Source organism: Uloborus diversus, chromosome 8 (genome assembly GCF_026930045.1).
Source record: "Uloborus diversus isolate 005 chromosome 8, Udiv.v.3.1, whole genome shotgun sequence".
In the NCBI taxonomy this organism is placed as follows: domain Eukaryota; kingdom Metazoa; phylum Arthropoda; class Arachnida; order Araneae; family Uloboridae; genus Uloborus; species Uloborus diversus.
Genome location: NC_072738.1, coordinates 62,147,019 through 62,159,376, shown reverse-complemented (window position 1 = coordinate 62,159,376; position 12,358 = coordinate 62,147,019). Strand labels below are relative to the sequence as shown.

The following is a 12,358-nucleotide window of genomic DNA, read 5'->3' as shown; positions in this document are numbered from 1 at the left end:
CGGTAGTTTTTGCTGTAGAGCGGCCACAAAAAACTGGTCACACACAGACGTGACACACACACATACACACACACATACACACACACACACACACACACACATACACACACACACACAGACAGACATTTTCCAAAAATAGTCGAAATGGACTCAGCACACCTCAAAACGTTCGAATCCGTCAAAATTCGAAAATTTGCACGAATCCAATACTTTCTTCTATATATTAGATATAGAAGAAAGTAATAAGCAAAGCTTTTAAAAGATAACTTTGTGCTCTTTAATTCATCATATAACAATTTTGTTCGCAAGTAAATATAGTTGGCTCTCTGTTTAGCGACTTTCAAGGGACCACAAAAAATCGTCCTTAAGTAGAAATCGTCCTTAAATAGAATGCTTTTAACACTACAGACTACAGAGGGCCATCTGGGACCGTGAAAAGCCGTCGTTAAATAGAGCGTCGTTAAACAGAGAGCCAACTGTAGTTTTTGAGATATAAGACGAAAACTCAAAAATCACACCAAAAATCCTAGGTGGTGCTGCCAGCTCCCGCCCACCTACGAGGACTTCTAATATGTTCAGCAGGAGCCCTTCCTGAACGTGTGTGCCAATTTCCAAAACTACATGTTTTTTTTTTCCTCGCATATATTGGCCTTCGTTTACCAGACTAATAGAGGATGTTTTAAAATTGATAATAGAAATAAATTTGGAGAATTTTACACTCTTAAAATAAGTGTTGATGACTTGCAAGCAGCGTAGATTTTCGAAAGCAAAAGAAAAGAAGAATTATTTGCAAATAACATCTCAAACATGATGTCAGACCTGGCAGTCGTTTAAACTAAGTATTAACTTGGTTACTGTTGAGCTCTTTCTGTATTGAATTAAAATTCCCCGAATTAATCATTTGTTTCAAAAAATCATTTGAATCACTCCTGCAAATTGTTTTTTCAAAATAAAGTATTTCAAGGACATTTTTTTTTAAATATTTGCTTTGATTACAATGTTACATGTGTGTGTGTATGTGTTTGTGTTTTATTTATTTACTAGTGGCACCCGCACGGCTTTTGCCTGTAGTAGAAAATTAGAAGATCTTTTGGTTCGCCTGTATATTAACAAATAATGTATTGTTACGAATTCGGTAAATAGTAATTATTGTAGTAACGTAACCTGTAAATAGTTTCTTGTAATGAATATACAACCCCTTTACATTCGGCTGAAGTATACGACTCCCCTATTTCCTCTTTTTTTTTTTTCATTGATAAAATTTGATAACGGTCTACGCATTTCGAGAAGCAGTAAGAATGTTGTGGAAACTTTTCGATGTTTATAAAAGCGTACCGCGTGATAAAAAGTTCAGTTTCGATTGAGAATTTGTTCTGAGAGTGTATTAGCTCTGTTTATTGCGAGGCATTTCGCTGTGTTGTTTTCGTATTTGGAAGTAAATACGTGTGTAACCGTTGAGTTTACAGTGTTGAGTGATATTTTTTTAATTACTGATGATTAATTTAGCAGTTGTTAACGATTTCTCCTGTACATAGTGTAAATAAAGCTCCTATGTTTTTATGAAGAGCAGTGTCGTCCTTTCAAGAAAGTTGGAAGCCTCGCCGGATCCGTTACAATTGGCGCCCAACATGGGGCTTCTTCTGGACTTTCTTGGAGTAAGTGTGACTTTGGACATTTTGTTCATAAAGACTGTTTGAATTTATAGACTTTGTTTTTATGGTGATTACTCGCGCAACGGATGACAATTAAAACAACTTCTGGAAGCAATTAATGCTGTGAAAAGTGACTTGACTGAAAGTTTGGCGGCTAATCAAGAACAATTAAAAAATGACATTGCGGCTAATCAAGAACAATTGAAAAATGAATTAGCGGCTAATCAAGAACAATTGAAAATGAATTGGCGGCTAATCAAGAACAATGGAAAAGTGATTTAATGGTGCTGAAAAATGATTTAGCTTCTAACCAAGAGGAAATTAAAAACGACCTTACTTCGGTAAAGACTGTGATGGAAAATAAATTTAATGAGATAGAGCATCGAGTTGATGCTTTTGATGAAAAATTTGAAACAGTAGAAAACCGTATCGCAACAGTTGAAAATCATGTGGATGAGAAAATTAAAAACATTGAAAGGAGATTGGCGATCGCGGAAAGCAGCTCTGTACAGTTTGGCGCTCCCACATCGGTTGCTCGACCGTCCATTAAACTGGCCACATTTGATGGGAAAACTTCGTGGCAGGTTTACAAAACTCAATTCATGATAGTGGCGGAAGCGAACGGATGGGACTCTGCTACCAAGGCCTGCCATCTTCCAGCATCCCTGAGAGATGACGCAGCGGACATTCTTCAGACCCTTCCGGACAGCCAGCGCCTGGATTTCGCCGCCCTCACATCTGCGTTGGAGCTTCGCTTCGGTGAGAAGTGCCAGAAGAATTTCAGCCGACTCCAGTTGAAGTCCCGTTTCCAGAAAACCAGGGAAACCCTGCAAGAGCTTGCGGCGGACATCCAGAGACTGTCTCATCTTGCTTTTTGCGACTGCCCTGCGAATGTTCGAGACAACCTGGCACTCAACTACTACATCGACGGGGTTCGAGATCCGGAAATCCAGAAAGCTCTACGGATGGCGGATGTCAAAGTCCTGAATTCTGCTGTTGTGTATGCGATGAAGTTGGAGGCTGCCCAGCAAGCAACCCGTGTGGATCGCCATCCCATCCGGACTCTGGAAGCTGATGAGTCTGATTCCAGGTCGTCCCACCTCGCTGAACTTGAGAGACAACTCGGTGACTTGGCAAGACATCTGAACAGCATAACAGCCCAAAAGAAACAAGAGCAGAAGTGCTGGAAATGCGGTAGTGAAAGGCACCTGCGAAGGAGTTGTCCGGCTCGCCAAGCTACGCGAGGGAAATTAATCACCTCCACCAGAGCTCTGCAGATTTCCTCTACTAGTAGTGGCAGTGATGGACTTTTCATTTACGCACATGTAAATGGGAATCCTTGCAAACTGATTGTCGACCCTGGAGCCAATGTGACAATCGTTAGGACAGATGTGGCTCGTGAATTTGGATTGAAACTGTTGTGGACATCGCCACGCGTAAGTCTCCAGACTGTTACAGGTGACAAAATTGAGATTGAGGGTAAAGTGGACTTGGAAATAGTGTTTGGGAATGCCACCTACCATCATACGGCATTCGTTGCTGATATCACGGACCCCTTCATTCTCGGATTGGACTTTTTAAAGAAATACGACTTCACCCTTGACTTCAAGACTAATGAACTGCACTCGATGAGAGAAGACATAGCCATCTTCAACGTTGAAAATGATGTAAAATCCGCTCATCAAATAATAGCCCAAACAGATTTATCAATTCCCTCAAGGTCAGAATCATTAATACCTGGCTCCATTGAAGAAAGCAATAGTTTTCGATTTGGACTCATTGAATACCCTAACCTAAACAATAACCTAAAAGGAGTGCTGGTAGCACCTACGCTTGTGGACCTTTCTAAGGATGTAATTAACCCCTGTGAGAGTCGCCAACGTGAGTGAAAGGCCAAGGAATAATCGGAAAGGTGAAGTGTTAGCAACTTGTACTCCAGTAAACTGCATCATTAGAAGAATCAATTCCCCCGAGACTGTGTCTTCTGAGTCCTTGACATCGAAGTTAATTGGGAGTGCACCCTTATCGAAAGATCAAAGAACTGCTGCGGAACAATTGGTGGATGACTTCAAGCATCTGTTTTCATCTACATCGGAGGATGTTGGCCCTACGAATTTAACGCAGCATAGGATCTACACTAGAGAACACCCCCCTATTAAACAGCATCCAAGACGACTACCGTTCGCCAAGAAGGAAGAGGTTGAGACCCTCCTGAAAGAGATGAAGGAGAATGATGTAATCGAACCTTCATCCAGTCCTTGGACCTCTCCCATCGTCTTGGTCCGAAAGAAAGATGGCTCCACCAGATTTTGTGTCGATTACCGACGGCTGAATGAAATCACCAAGAAAGACAGTTACCCTCTTCCACGGATAGACGACACCTTGGACACTCTTTCCGGACACAAGTGGTTTTCGACCCTGGATTTGAAGAGAGGCTACTGGCAGGTTGAGATACACCCTGATGACCGAGAGAAGAAAGCGTTTACAACTGGACAAGGCTTATGGCAGTTTAAAGTGATGCCCTTCGGCCTCTGCAATGCACCAGCTACGTTCGAGCGTCTTATGGAGACAGTGTTAAGAGGACTTTCCTACGAATCCTGTCTGGTCTACTTAGACGATATCATCATCGTGGGACGCAGTTTCGAAGAACATCTGGCAAATCTTAGGAAGGTGCTGCAAAAGTTTAAGGAAGCCAATCTGAAGTTAAGCCCATCCAAATGTAATTTGTTCCGCCGGGAAGTGAACTACCTTGGTCACATCATCTCTTCTGAAGGTGTACAAACCGATCCAGAAAAGGTATCTGCGGTCAAGAGTTGGAGTCGTCCCGAAAACATCCATCAGCTGCGAAGTTTCCTGGGGCTCTGCACGTACTACAGAAAGTTTGTAAAGCGTTTTTCCAACATTGCACGACCTTTGCATAAGCTGACGGAGAGCAAGCAAAAGTTTGAATGGTCCAAAGAATGCGAAGATGCATTTCTACGACTGAAGGAGGCTTTAATATCAACGCCTATCCTCGCCTATCCCAGGGGCGGATCTAGAGGGAGGCCATGGGGGCCATGGCCCCTCCCAAAGCCTTGTGATTGTACAAATTTTTTTAAGGAAAAAAAGAAAAAAATATTATGAGAAGATAACAAAATTTAACACATGTATTTTACTGAAAAAGAAGTATAAGCCTTAATTGGGAGATAAAGTATATTCCTATCCTCAAAACAAAACTTTTATTTCCAAAATTTTTCTCCATCTTTTACATAATTTCTTGATTCCAACTACAGACACTTGAGCGATCTCTAAATGTTGCGGTTCTCAGAGTATCCCTATATTGTTCACAAGACCAAACATAGCCTAAATATTCGTTTTTATGGCTTTAATTTCGAAACTAGGAGGAGAACTCCTTTTCCCATGCCCTTTCACAAATGCCTTGATATGTAGCAAAAAAATGCATTTTAAGTCTTTTATTTGGAGAAAATGTCAACGGAAACTAGCTTATCCAGCCCTTATCACTTAACTTGCTTAAAAGCAACTTCAATTTTTTTTTTTGGAACTTCAATTACAAACGAGTTTTGATAGGACCCCCTCCCTTCCAAGTTTATATCATGATGATAGCTCCAAAAGGAGGTTTTTTGGAGGAGTTCACGAATCTTCCACCCCTTTCTAAAATATGTATAAATATAGTTAAAAATCGAATTTTTGGAGCCTCAAGGGAAAAATTTTTCCAAGAAGGAAGGATTCTAAGCACCTTCACGCTTCCTTTAACGTAAGCAAACATTACCTAAAGGTGCATTTTTAGGCTGGACAGCTGAAGAGCTAGAAGAGCACCCTTCATCTTCTAATTTCTCAATGTATAATGACAGAATATTTTGATTTCTAAGCTTTATTTTCAAAAAGTATTTTGGGGCCAGCGCCCGAAACCTGACCTTTCTCCGTACATCATCAAAAATAGACAAAATGCGTTTTTAGTTTCCTAATTTTCAAAAATTGCTCGGAAATTTAAATTTTGAAACATTTTCGAGGGAGATTCCTAAATCCACCCCCTCACCTAATGTCTCGATACCCCGAAAATTGAGTTTTTAAAACTTCATTTTAATAAAGTTTCTGGGGAGTTATCAAGACCCAATTTCCCAATAGGCAGAGTTGGCAGCTACCTAGGCCGGCAAACTTTTCAGGGGCGGCAAATTTGCTATTTTTAACACATTTTTTTAAATTAAATTGTTATTCTTGAAAGTAAAATATTAGCATTCTTTCATTTTCCACAGAGACAATTTTTTCTTGTAATTTAATAATGATTACTTTCACATATCTAATGAAAGTCAAATGTTTTTCAATCATGGTATTTGCCGAATAAAAATTTTTTTTGAGAGATCACTGTGATCATTTCATCGGGGCGCCTCAGGTGAAACGCCATCCTTTCTTCAAAAGTTTGACAGTTTGAATCTGGAAAACACTTTTTTACGTTTTTTTTTTTTTTTTTTTTTTTTTTTTTTTTTTTGAGCCAAGGATATTTTGCTTCTTTTAGGGGGGGAGAGGGAGCGGCAGATTTCAAATTTGCCTAGAGGTGGCATGGAGCTAAATTCGGCCCTGAGGAGTTTGTTCAAAAATTTCGGATGGCCCCTCCCAAAACAATCGGCTGGATCCGCCACTGACCTATCCTCAGCCTGAAAAATCCTTCATCCTGGGCACTGATGCGAGCAACGAGGGCATCGGAGCTGTTTTATCCCAAGAACTTGACGGCAATGAACATGTCATCGCTTACTGGAGCAAATGCTTATCAAAGTCGGAGCGAAATTACTGCGTCACCAGAAAGGAGTTACTGGCCATAGTGAAAGCTGTAGAACACTTCCATCATTACCTCTACGGCCGAAAATTTCTGCTTCGGACAGATCATGCCTCGTTAACTTGGCTTTTGAACTTCAAGAATCCAGAAGGCCAGATAGCCAGGTGGATACAGCGGCTCCAGGAATATGACATGGAGATCAAGCACCGAAAAGGGTTGTCTCACGGTAATGCAGACGCTTTATCAAGGAGACCCTGTCCTGAGAACTGCAATTATTGTTCCTGAATCCAGAAACAGTATGGAACGATTAGCCCTACTGCCTATCAGGTGACAGTGACTTCAACATCATCCGAACCTGATCCATGGAGTGACGACCAAGTTCGAAAAGATCAACTTGAAGACCCCGACATAAAACCAATTTTGGAGCTCATGGAAAGTGACAGTCGGCGCCAGGGCCGATCCTAGCAGGTGTGCAGCGTGTGCACCGCACAAGGGCGGCCAAAGCAAGGGGCGGTCGCAGGCCGCATCATATATTTCTTTTAATCAAGAAAAATTCCTCACGAATTTCTCACACGATAACTTATAATAAGTCGAAAAAATATGCTGAATTTAAAATGTTCAATTATCAAAGTAAGTACCAATATCCCGACAGCATAGCATAGTTTAAGAAAAATAGAATGTTAAGGAACATTGTGTTAGTTCATTGTCCATTAATATCTTAATATCTACTCTTTACACACATGCTTCATTTGGTTGCAAAATTTGTGACAGAACCTGTAATCAGGCATGGTTACAGAGGAGGGTAAATAAGGGAAATGGCCTCCTCCTGAAGCATGAAAGGGTGCCTTCTAAAAAGAGCACCGAGGACGGCCACTAATATTTACCCCCCAAGCATTTATAGACCATAGATATAGTTTTATTTTATATATAAAAAAAAGCTATACTGATTAGATATTCTCGCAAGCGTTTCAAATAACAAATTCTGTGTACAACAATCGGGGATGCGTGGAGTGACAGTGGAAAATTACAACTCCCCTGAGAGTCAAACATATATGAATGACGAAAAATTTTTTTGTAATTTTCTCCCTTTGCAGCATTTTTTTCTAATTAAAATCACGATGAACTGCTCGGTTTCAAATATGGCAGGAGGACAGGGCTCTTGACCCGGGTAGTAAATTTAAATGTGGCTTCAAAACAAAGACCCGAAAGGATGCCATGACCTCCTTGACAAGGCGTGACAAGGCTTAACCTTGCGTTTTTAGAACTTTAATTTCGGAAAATTTCGCTGGTTTAACCACCTATTTTAAAGACCCAATTAAGGCTCTGATTCACCCCTTCCACCTCAACTGAATCAAACATAGCCTAAAAATGTACTCCAAAATCCAAAATGTGTTTTCAGAAGACAGCCCTTCCTAATGTCATTAAAAATTGCTTAATGAAATTTTCGGATTTCTTTTCGAAATTTTTGTGATGGAGGGCCTTGCAATCCATTCTCAAACATTACTACCAAAGATAGTCTCAACTAGCATCTTTAAAGAGCCCCTAATCCCACCCCTTCTCACTTCATGTATTGAAAAACGAACTAAAATTGCGTTTTTCAAACATCAGTTTCAAGAACTTTCAGGGAAGGACCCCGGATTCCCCTTTTTTTTCCAACGCAATCACTATACTTCTAATTTTCGTTTTTAGACGGTTCCATGGAGCCACAGAACCCTTCCTGCCAAAACTAGCCTGAAATTGACTTCAGTTTCAAAAAACAGTTCATTCGTCTCTGAACCCCTGCCCGCTCTTTGTCCCATCGTTATCAAACAATGCTTAAAATACGATTTTGGGACTTCAATTTTTAAAAAAATCCGGTGAACTGCCTTGCTTATGTAACTTTTCACGGCGCTAGGGCATACCCATCAATCGTCGGGGTGAGGTGGACAAAAGTCTATAGTTGTATTTTTCAGATACTAGTCGACCCGTGCGGAACTCCGCACTGTGCTTCGAATCGTTTCATAAGGCATTTCGCTCTTTAAGAATTTCAAAGGAAGAACAATATGAAGAAGAACCGAAAAAAAAGTAAGCGCAGAAGAGAAGGTATGTAATTTAAACCCATCAGTAACAAAACCTCGTTAACTACAACGTTGTGATAATTTGATCATCGCTCACCTTTTGGTCGTACATATTTTCAATTCAAACATAAATATCATTAAAAGTGTGGCTGAGTAGTGACTCGTGAAAAAGCAATAATTGTGCATGTAAAAAAACAGGTTGTGGCAAACAGAGTCCTGCCCATGTGAGCATCTGACGGGAAAAAAAGAAATATTAAAGAGATATTTATTGGCACGGATTCGGATTGGCGCCATTCTGAGTAAGAGCCCGGCACCCCAACAAACCTAGCAATTACGCCTTCCTTTTCGAAAGCTATTCATTGAAAGAATGCGTAATAAAAAACAGCAAAAAAGCTTTTTGCCCAAAAAATAATAATAATAATAATAATAAGATCATGCTTCTATGTTTTGTCATTAACCAGCATGATACGATTTAAAATTATTCGAAAAGCATGGAATTTGATTAAAGAATGACGAAGATCTCACGTAGCGATTGAAACGAACATTCCAGAGAAGTAATAAATTAGATTGAAAATAAGTGTTTTTATCTTTGAATATTGAACTATTTCACATAGAAGGTTGCTTTAACAGTTAGGCTTAAATGCCCGCACATGTTTCTCTTTTAATCGAACACTTAAAATTCAAAACCAAAACCAGTTGAACTTAGTCTGTTTTTTAAGTGTAATTTTTCGAACGTAGACAAAATGTATTTTTTTTTTTTTTTTCAGCAGAAAGCAGAGGAGTAGAAAATGATTTCTTGCTAATGAAGTTGATAATAATTTTAATGCTTTCTATCGTATTCGCGCGAATAAAAAATTAAACGTTTACTGGGAGAAGCTCGTAGTTTTAATTTGGCGTAGTATTTTTTCATTTGTACAAAAAATCGAACACTGCTATTAGAAACATCTACATTTCAGCATACAATGAAAATGTTTTTCTGCACAAAAAGGATTTCCTTTTGGTAAATCTAATACTTTTTCATGCTTACATTATGCTGAGTGGTCTGGATGTAGTCAAAGCTTAAAAAAAGGAAGAACACTCTTCGATTAACAGTCAACTTATCCGAATGATAACTGTAGTCTGCATAAAGGAGTCGAAACACCAAGTAGCAATCCCACTGCATTTATTTTATTACGTTTGTATGTTATGAGTACATGTAATGCGTAATACTAATATAAATTTGATATTCTTTCGGACAGCCCAAACTTGCCCGAAGTTCGAATAGTTTATAGCCGAACGCTCTACCGAAAAAAACTTATCAATTTAACCGAACAACTAAGTTCAGTGCTTTTAAGCTTCATTAAAATATAAACACACACACAGCCTTTTTTTTTTTTTGCTGAAAGCGACGTAAAAAATGGAAAACTGCATTAGAACTTTGCTTTTTAAAAATGCATAAGAACTACAGGCAGCATCAAGGTTTTGAAACAGCAAGGGGCGTTTTCGAAAACTTGATTTTTCGACCGTAAGTCTATTTTTCTTCATTAGTCAGCCTGATAAATTTTAAAATGAGAAGGGAATAATATATAAGATAAGATATTGACGAAAAAAATTTTTTTTTCTTGAAAATTTTTACAATTTGTTACCGCAGGCTGCTTGAACCGTTATGACTTAGATGGCAGCACGTGTTCATCATTTAACAGAACGGTTAAAATACAAAATAAATTGAAATATGCTCTTTTTTTAAGCGTAGCTTTTCGAATGTAGTAAAAATGTGATAAGCTATTTGTTTTTTTGCAAAAAGAAGAAAAAATATATATTTTACCCTTCAAATTGAGGTAGTATTTTTTTTATTTGTACAAAGAGTCAAAAACTCATTAGAGGAATATAAATTTTAATATACGATTTATTATTTTTTTCTGAACAAAAAACAATTCTATTGTAGCCTGAAATCTTAAACCTGTTACTTATATTTTCGCTTACATTATGCTTTAATTTTCTTACCAGAGCCAAAGCTTAAAAAGAAAAAAAAACGTATAATTCCGAAGTAATTTAGCACAAAGTCACTTCAAGTTTCCATATCAGCAAGGAGCGTTTCCTTCTCATTTATTCTATTCCTTCATAGTCGTTATTCACTTAATTAAGCGCTCATGTAATGCGCGATATTTCTCTTAATTTTTTGTTGCAGATTGTCCGGACGTGGGCCCGAACACGGATTCTCCTGGTTACGAAGAGAACGCTCTGCCGATCAAGCTATTCAGCTCTGTCGGTAATAGCGCAAATTAAAGTTATAAGTTTAACCGAAAACCTTTTCTGGTTCTTTAAAACAGGTTTTTTCGGCTGAAAAAAACAATTTTTAGACCGTGGGTCTATTTTTCGTCAATAGCCAGCACCATAAGCTTAACAATAAGGCGTAAATCAAAGAAATCGATCAAGAATTGAGGAAAATCTGGCGTAGAAACCAAAAACAGGCTACAGAAATAATATATAAGGATTAATATCGAAAAATGTCCGGAAGATCCGTCGAAACTTCCCATTTTCGTTAACGTCATCAAAGATAGTATAAAATTGTGTTTTTAGAAATATTCACTTCGGAGCCCCAAAACCCTTCCTTCCCAAAAGCAGCCTGAAATGAATTTTAGTTCCGAAAAATTTTTCGGTTAGGAATATTTTCACGTTTCCCCTTATCGTTTTCAAATGTAGCCAAAAATGGGTTTTTGAAACAATAGTCCCGAGAAATTACCGGAGGAAAGCCGCCAGATCCTCTTACCGTCACCAAATCCTGAATTTGCGTTTTAAACTTCAATTTCGAAAACTTTCGATGAGAGACGATATTGAATGTCCCTCCCTTTAGAAACGTCAACCAAGATAGCCCAAAATTGCATGTTTAAAACTTCAGTTTCGGAAAATTTTCGGGAAGAGCGCCGATCCTTCCAAAGGTCACAAAAGAATAGCTTCAAATTGATTTCAATTTTAAAAGAATTTTAGGAAAGAACTCCAGAGCATTACCTGAAGTCTCAAAAAAGTTCCTAGCATTACGATATTTGATGTCAATTTCGAAAATTTCTCCAAGCACCTTGAATATACTCGACTCTTAGTCATTGCAACTAAACACAACCAAAGATAAACTAAAACTATTTTTCATACGCCAATTTCGATAATTTTCTGGGATAAATCCCCCCTCCCACCCCCTGCTTCCTCTCCTCCGTCCTTCTTCTGATATCACCGAAGACAGACTATAAAATGGTATAGACAGACTAGTAAATTTTGGTATCTATTACTTTCTTCAAAGATACAAATTGTACCTAAGCAGTTTCTTACTATAAAACTTGTCTTCGTTTTTATAAGTTCATCGTTCTTCTTCTTCTTCTTCTTTTTTTTATTTGAATCAAAATTTGACATAGAAATATGAAGAAAGATTTATATGGATGTTAAAGATTAGTCAAAATATGCAAATTACTCTTTGAGGGGCGGCACATTAGGGCTTCGCACACGGGCGGCCGATACCCTAGGATCGGCCCTGGTCGGCGCCCTAGCTGACAGGACGTTTCCATCTTCAGCCCTGCAACAAAAAGATACTGGGCTTTATGGAACTCACTCCATTTACGGAACGGCGTACTGTACCGAAAATGGGAATCTGATGACGGCAAAACATCTAGGTGGCAGTTACTACTTCCCCGATCAAGGATTTCAGATGTTCTGAAAGAAATACATAGTAGTGCGACTGGAGGACATTTTGGTGCCTTGAAAACCCTCAATAAAGTTCGGGAGCGCTTCTTCTGGAGCAAGGCGAAGGATGACGTGGAGAAGTGGTGCCATTCTTGTGACGCCTGTGCTGCTCGTAAAGGACCGGAGAAAAGAAGCAGAGGGAAGCTACATCTGTACAACGTTGGAGCTCC

General features: G+C 38.9%; 1 protein-coding gene across 1 annotated transcript in view; it reads right to left on the bottom strand.

The window, feature by feature from the left end:
• LOC129228387 (sphingosine-1-phosphate lyase-like) overlaps positions 1 to 12,358 on the bottom strand; it is a 111,448-nt gene that overhangs the window by 57,684 nt on the left and 41,406 nt on the right. The gene's annotated exons all lie outside the window — the stretch shown is intronic.